We start from the raw sequence: 7,769 nt of genomic DNA, 5'->3' as shown, positions 1-7,769 counted from the left end.
TGAGATGGATGAAACTGGAGCCCATTATACAGAGTGAAGTAAGCCAGAAAGATAAAGAACATTACAGCATACTAACACATATATATGGAATTTAGAAAGATGGTAATGATAACCCTATATGCAAAACAGAAAAAGAGACACAGATGTACAGAACAGACTTTTGGACTCTGGGAGAAGGTGAGGGTTGGATGTTTCGAGAGAACAGCATGTATATTATCTATAGTGAAGCAGATCACCAGCCCAGGTGGGATGCATGAGACAAGTACTCGGGCCTGGTGCACTGGGAACACCCAGAGGAATCGGGTGGAGAGGGAGGTGGGAGGGGGGATTGGGATGGGGAATACATGTAACTCCATGGCTGATTCATGTCAATGTATGACAAAACCCACTGCAATGTTGTGAAGTAATTAGCCTCCAACTAATAATAATAAATGAAAAAAAAAAAAGAGTCCAGGAACATTTCCAATTAAGGCAGTGTGCTCAGGGATTGACTGCTTCAAGGGAGAGGAGAGGGCAGTTAGACCTGCCTGCAGCAACCTGTCAAGCACCCAGTGGGGCCAGGTTGTTCACTTACATCATCACCTTGCCAAGGGGCAGGTTGTTGCCCTTCCATCTTACAGATGGGGAAACTGAGGCTCCAAGCATTGATGCTAATGTTGCCAGTAAGTGTGCTTCCCAGTACCACGATTGCTCACTCTGCTCTTCTGGAGGCCTAGGCATTTGGTGCGGCAGAGCCTGTTGGCACTGGCCCATCAGACCTGAGCCCTCTCCCCGCCTCAGACAGGAGGAAACCTCCATCTCTGCCTGACTCTGCCTGTGCGGCCCCCCGGGGGAGCAGATTCCTCTGTCCTGGATTTGACCTGTATGGGTACAGCCCGCGAATTTGCACTTACAGGGCCTCATGGTGGTCGCTCAGTGCCTCTGGGTGGACACTGAATCTGCATGAAGATTAGCAGTGCCATAGGACACTGTCTTTTCAGATAAAGCAGATCTTTATCAGTTTATAAATCAGCCCTTGTCTGGATGCCCCTTGGGCCTCCCCTTGGGTATGCTTTAAGGCAACTGTCTGAGGAATGACCCTGCATGGTTGCTGCCACTTGGAAATTCAAGCCCCTGGCCTTGGGATAAACCTGGCCAGTCTCTGCAAGGTTCTATCCTTCAGCTGTGCAGGAACCGCTCCTCTTTCTGTCCATCCAAGCCACCCAGAGAGTGGCAGGGCTGAGGGCCTTAATATTAGACTTCGGACCCCAAACTTGTTCCCTGTGCCGGGTCCCCAGTGACCCTCCTTGGTGGATCATTCAGGAAGGCCCGAAACACGAACGGCACTGGCCTGATCAGTTTTAGGGTCATGTTTGGTTCTAGTCCTGTCACACATTCACTGTATGACCTAAACTGGTAGTTCTCTCACATGAGGTTTCAGATTCCTCATCTGTGAAATGGGGGTAGGTGTGCTGCCTTCCACAGTGGTTAAATACAGATTTACACTTTGTGTGTGTGTTCAGTCACTAAGTCATGTCTAATTCTTTGCAATCCCAAGGACTGCAGCATACCAGGCTTCCCTGTCCTTCACTCCTCCTGGAGTTTGCTCAAACTCCTGTCCATTGAGTGGGTGATGCCATCCAACCATCTCAACCTCTGTCGCCCCCTTCTCCTCCTGTCCCCAATCCTTCCCAGCATTAGGATCTTTTCCAATGAGTTGGCTCTTCGCATCAGGTGGCCAAAGTATTGGAGTTTCAGCTTCAGCATCAGTCCTTTCAGTGAATATCAGGGTTGATTTCCTTTAGGATGGACTGGTTTGATCTCCTTGCTGTCCAAGGGATTCTCAAGAATCTTCTCTAGCACCACAGTTTAAAAGCATCAATTCTTCAGCTCTCAGCCTTTTTACGGACCAACTGTCACATCCGTACACTTTAGTTATAGGTGAAACACTGGCCTCAGACATGGCACTGTAATAGTGATTCACCCAGATGTGGGCTCAGTTTTGGGTTCTGTCTCTGTCCCTCACTGCCTGCACCTGCTTGCATGGTGAGTTCATCGGCTCCTCTGGCTCCGGCTGGGCATCACCTCTGCTCGGGCTTCTCTGCAGTGCTGGTTCGCTGTGCTCCTACAGAGGGAGGTTGAGGACTGGTGCTGGCAACAGAGCCCTGAGCCAGGGGTGGCAGGCAGAATTCTAGTTTCCGTGCCTTGGTTATTTGATCAAACATGATCTACACAGAGCTGGGAAGGGACTTTGCAGGTGGAATGAAGGCTTCCAATCAGCTGACTTTGAAAGATTATCCTGGATTAGCTGAAGAGCCCTGATGTAATCATGGGGGTCCTTTCAAGCAACAGATGAAAGCAGAAGGGTCAGAGGAAGGAGGCAGGGGGAGGTCAGAGAACTTCGAACCATGAAAAAGACTCTACTGTGACAACCTAGTGGAGAAGGAAATGGCAACCCACTCCAGTGTTCTTGCCTGGAGAATCCCAGGGACAGAGGAGCCTGGTGGGCTGCCGTCTGTGGGGTCGCACAGAGTCGGACATGACTGAAGCGACTTAGCAGCAGTGACAACCTAGAGCAGTGGGAAGGGGTGGGAGGTGGGAGAGAGGTTCAAGATGGAGGGGACATGCACATACCTATGACTGATTCATGTTGATGTATGGCAGAAGCCAACACAATATTGTAAAACAATTATCCTCCCATTAAAAACAAATAAATTTAAATTAAATTATAGAAAAAAGAAAGAAAGAAAGACCGTCCCTGCCATTGCTGACTTTGATGGGGGCCATGAGCCAATGAAGGTGATTGGCCTCTAGGAGCTGAGAATGACCCCAGTGCACAACCAGTAAGGAAATGGAGACCTTGGTCCAGCAATCATGTGGAGCTGAATTCTGCCAATGACCTGAATAAACTTGGAAGCAGATTCATCTCCACCACTTCCACTAGAAAAGAAGGCAGCCTCACTGATCCGTTGCTTTCAGCTGTGTGAGACCTGGAGAGGAACTGGCCAAAGTCACGTGGTTGACTTAAAAAAAAAAAAAAGCACAATATGAGAATTGTGAGTTAAGCTTAATTGGGGTCTGGGAGTCAGCACCTCAGATAGCTCTGAGAAACTGCTCCAAAGAGGCAGCGGGGGGAAGGTCAATATAGACATGATTTTGGGGAAGGGGGAGTATGTGCAATCAAGCATATATTTTTCTGCTAGTCATGGGGAACAGATATCACCATGAAGGAATTTACTGCTTTTCTAAATATGAGGAGACACAAGAATTGAGCTTATCAAAATGGCTCCTGAAAATAATTAACTATCTAAAGACCTGTCCTGCCAGTTTCCACTCTCCACCCCCAAGTACAGCGTGCCTCATTTCTGCTCTCCACCCTGAATGCCTTTCCGGGGGTGTGGAAGGTCAGCAGCTGCAGAAACACATGATTTAATCCTTGTAGAGGTGGATGGCAAGTGCCAATTTGTAGTTGACAATGTGGACTTCTCTACATGTGAGGTCATAAATTTGCGTTGTTTTAAGTGCCTACATTTGTGGTGATCTTGTGCACAGCAACCAGAAACTAGTATAGCAGGTGACATGCCCAGGCTGACTGGTGCCTCTGGGGACAGAGGGCTGGGCGTGTGTGGTCTCAGGTTCCAGTGCCTACTTGCTGCATTTCTGGGAGGCTGGGCAGGCTGAGAGGGGACAGCAGGTCTCATCCTCCACACCCAGGAGTCACTACCTTGAGAAATGAAATATTTCCTGCCTTATCAGTAAACAAAGGATATCACAGTCTGGTGTAAGCTGGTGAGCCTTGGGAAACTCAGGAAGGAAAGAACATGTGCCATCTCAAAGCCATCAGACTGCAGCCCTGGGAAACAGGATGTTCAAACACAGGATACCGGCCCTAGACAGCTGAGGTGCACATCAAGGATGATTTCAGTGAGCCCAGACTCTTGCATCTCCCCGTACATGGAAAACCGCTTAATTCCTTAACTTGGGATATCTATTTTTTCTTTCCTTTTGACTTCTGATTATCTGCCCTTTGTTGCAAAACTTCTGTATAACCTGGCTCCCTCCCCGCCTCCTTGGAGCAGTTTCTAGGAGCTCTGAGGTGCTCTCTCAGGCTGCAGTCCTCATTTTGACCCAAATAAAGCTTAACTTTCAACTCTCATGTTGCGTAAATTTTTTTCAACAACCTCCTCTAGGGATGTGTTAGACTCAGTGTGCGTACTCTACGTGAATAAACTTTCTTAATTCTCTCTGTTTCCCCTCCTAAGATAGAGATGAGATGAGAGAGGCACTTAAGTAGCTATGGCCCCACAGCTAATACCTAAGAGTGCTGGGGTTTGAACTCCTGGCCAACTGAGTCCAGAGTTCGCCACAAAGTGGGCATCTGGGGCTTCCCAGGTGGCTCAGTGGCAAAGAACCTGCCTGCCATGGCAGGGGACATGGGTTCAATCCCTAATCAGGGGATTAAGATCCTGCATGTCTCATGGTGGGGCCAAAAGAAAAAAAAAAGATTGCCTCCTGCTTACTGTTCTAGGGATCACTGCTCAGCCCACCTTCATTTGTCCTTTTTCTTTAAACCAGATCTGCTGGTCACACCTCTCATCCCCTCAGAATTTTATACCTTCCATAGCTGTTACTTATGGCTTTAACTGGTTTTCCAAATCACTTGTCAGAGTGAACATCTTGGCTGGAAAACTGGGCCCCTCACCAGATTTATTTCTTTCTGTCTTTAGCATCTTACAATAATAATAATTGCCATAATAATATAATAACTACCATGTACATGGATCTTGTTCTTTCATGTTCATAACAACACTATGAAGGTTCTTTGAGAAGACACACACCCACTTTCTAGATGAAGAAATTAGATTTGAAGAGTTAATTGTGCTGGTAAGTGATGGGGCTCTTTTCACACCCATATGCTGATTTTGCATAGTAGGTAAGCAGAGGGTTGATTAAGTGGTTTGGGTGGATGATGGTCTATAGGGATGCATAAATGGATGAAAGGATAGATGGATGGATATATACGTAAATGGCTTTATGGTTGAATGACTAAATGGATGCTTGGTTAGAAACAAGGATAAATGGATGGGTGGGTGGATGAATGGATAGATGGATGGGTGGGTAGATGGATGGAGGAGTGGAAGGATGGATCAGTGGATATAGAGATGAGTGACCAGAGAATTTGTAGAGTGAGAAAGGTAATGAATGCAGGAAGTGTATAATTCTGCATCAAAGGGCAACTTCAGTTGGATTGTAATATGAACTTGCACCTCTTGCTAGATCCATTGGTTTTTTTAAAAATTTTTATTGAATGTAGATAGTTGATTTACAATATGGTGTTAATTTCTGCTGTACATCAAAGTGATTCACTTAATGAAAGTGAAAGTCACTCAGTCGTGTCTGACTCTTTGCAATATAATATACAAATAAAAATTTGTATAGTCCATGGAATTCTCCAGACCAGAATACTAGAGTGGGTAGCCTTTCCCTTTTCTAGGGGATATTCCCAACTCAGGGATCAAACCCAGGTCTCCCGCATTGCAGGCAGATTCTTTACCAGCTGAGCCACAAGGGAAGCCCAAGAATACTGGAGTGGGTAACCTATCCCTTCTCCAGAGGATCTTCTCAATTCAGGAATCGAACCAGGGTCTCCTGCACTGCAGGCGGATTCTTTACCAACTGAGCTATCAGGGAAGCCCCAGTGATTCACTTACACACACTTATACATTCTTTTTCATGTTGTTTTCCATTATGGCTTATCACAGGGTATTGAATATGATTCCCTGTGCTCTAGAGTAGGACCTTGTTATTTATCCATCCTATGTATAATAGTTTGCCTCTATATTTTTATTTATTTATTTGTTTAAATTAATCTTTATTGGAGTATAGTTGCTTTACAATGTTGTTAGTTTCTACTGTATAGCAAAGAGAATTAGGTATATATATATATATATATATATATATATATATATATACATATACATATACATATATATGTATATCCCTGGGCTTCCCTGGTAGCTCAGATGGGGCATGGCAACCCATTCCAGTATTCTTTTCTGGAGAAGCCCATGGACAGAGGAGCCTGGCCAGCTACAGTCCATGGGGTCACAAAGAGTCAGATATGACTGAACAAGACTGAGCACTTTCACTTTCACAGAAACAGCTATCCCAAGTTCCATTGTTGACAAGGAGACATCCTGTTTGACCATCTTGGTTATTTCCCTTGCCCCGAGTCAGAGAAGTGGGCCTGAAAAATGTCCTCCAGCTGCTTGAGAAGGCATTGTTTGTCCCCTAAGAAGTCAGGGAACACAGGAACCACCACTGGCTTGTTGAAGTCCTAAAGATGCTGCATTCACATCCAAGAAAGTGTGAGGGCTGGTAGAGAAGTCCTGAAGCTATATGTCATCATGGTGAGGATTTGGGAGAATACAGTAAGGCTCTGCTGAATGAGTACAGGGTTTGATCCTGTCATTGTTTTCTTTATTAACATGTGATACATTACTCATCAAAGATTTTTGCATTAATTTCTGTTATTTTATAATATTGTATTAAAATATTATGTATCTTGATGACTGAGTTTTCTGACATTCGCTTAAAATTTGTGGGCTTCCCTGCTTGTTCGGTGGAAAAGAATCTGCCTGCCAATGCAGGAGATGCAAGTTCAATCCTTGGGTCAGAAAGATTCTTTGGAGGAGGAAATGGCTACCCACTCCAGTATCCTTGCCGGGAGAATCCCATAGACAGAGAAGCCTGATGGGCTACAGTCCGTGGGGTTGTAAGAATCGGACGAGACTTAACGACTGAGCACGCACATCCTAAATTTTGCATCTGGGGTGTATGTCTCACTTCTTTCACCCTTGTCCTAGCCCTATGAGGGAGCACCAGTTTCTGGACTTTTCTGTAAGCCATTCCTGTGTGGTGACATTTATCCTTGTTCAGTTGGCTTCACTCCTGCCCCTGGCACTTGGGGACTGGAGCCCAGAGCACGTCAAATTGTCATGGTCTGCACTCCTTTGTTTTCCCTTAAGACCTTGGATATATCCCTATTCTGTTTGCAGTGTCCAGCTCCACTGCACTCCTCACACCAGTCCATAGCTGAGCTCCTTGTCCTGACTCAGCCCAACCTCCAACCCCTTCCTCCCGCCTCTGCATGAACTTTCTCTTCCCCAACTCCTGAATTCATCATCTGTATCTGCAATGTGATGCTTTAGCCTGTATGACTTTGGAGGGTGCCTTGCAGAACTGGTTGATTTTCAGCCAGTTTGCACCCTCTTGGCCGTTAGTCTTGGTGGTCAGTACTCATGCCATAACTCATGGCAGTTAAATATTTTGAAAATCAGGTTTCCTGTGTCTTGTCCTCCTCTGTGAAATGGAGGTTAAAAACACCCGGGAGTTCATGCTCAGAAGCAGAGCCGGAAACGCTGCAGGCTGGACAGAGGTGGTAGCAGCAGTAGTCATTGTTATTTATTCTGAGTCAGATGATAAAACGCTGGTGGCATTAATGGTGGTATTTGAGGGGCTTCGGGTCCTGGCTGAGAGAGGCTTGGAGGTTCTATGCTGCTCTCCTGATGAGGCTTCCAATGGCCGTGAGAGACGTTGTTGTCTCTCAGTTGTGTCCGACTCCCTGTGACCCCATGGACTGCAGCACGCCAGGCTTCCCAGTCCTTCACTATCTCCCGGAGTTTGCTCAAACTCATGTCCATTGAGTCGGTAATGCCATCCAACCATTTCATCCTCTGTCGCCCCCTTCTCTTCCTGCCTTTAACCTTTCTCAGCATTGGGTCTTTTCC

This window comes from Odocoileus virginianus, chromosome 16 (assembly GCF_023699985.2).
Source record: "Odocoileus virginianus isolate 20LAN1187 ecotype Illinois chromosome 16, Ovbor_1.2, whole genome shotgun sequence".
Taxonomy (NCBI): Eukaryota; Metazoa; Chordata; class Mammalia; order Artiodactyla; family Cervidae; genus Odocoileus; species Odocoileus virginianus.
The sequence above is the reverse complement of the archived record's forward strand: the minus strand, read 5'-3'. Positions refer to the sequence as shown.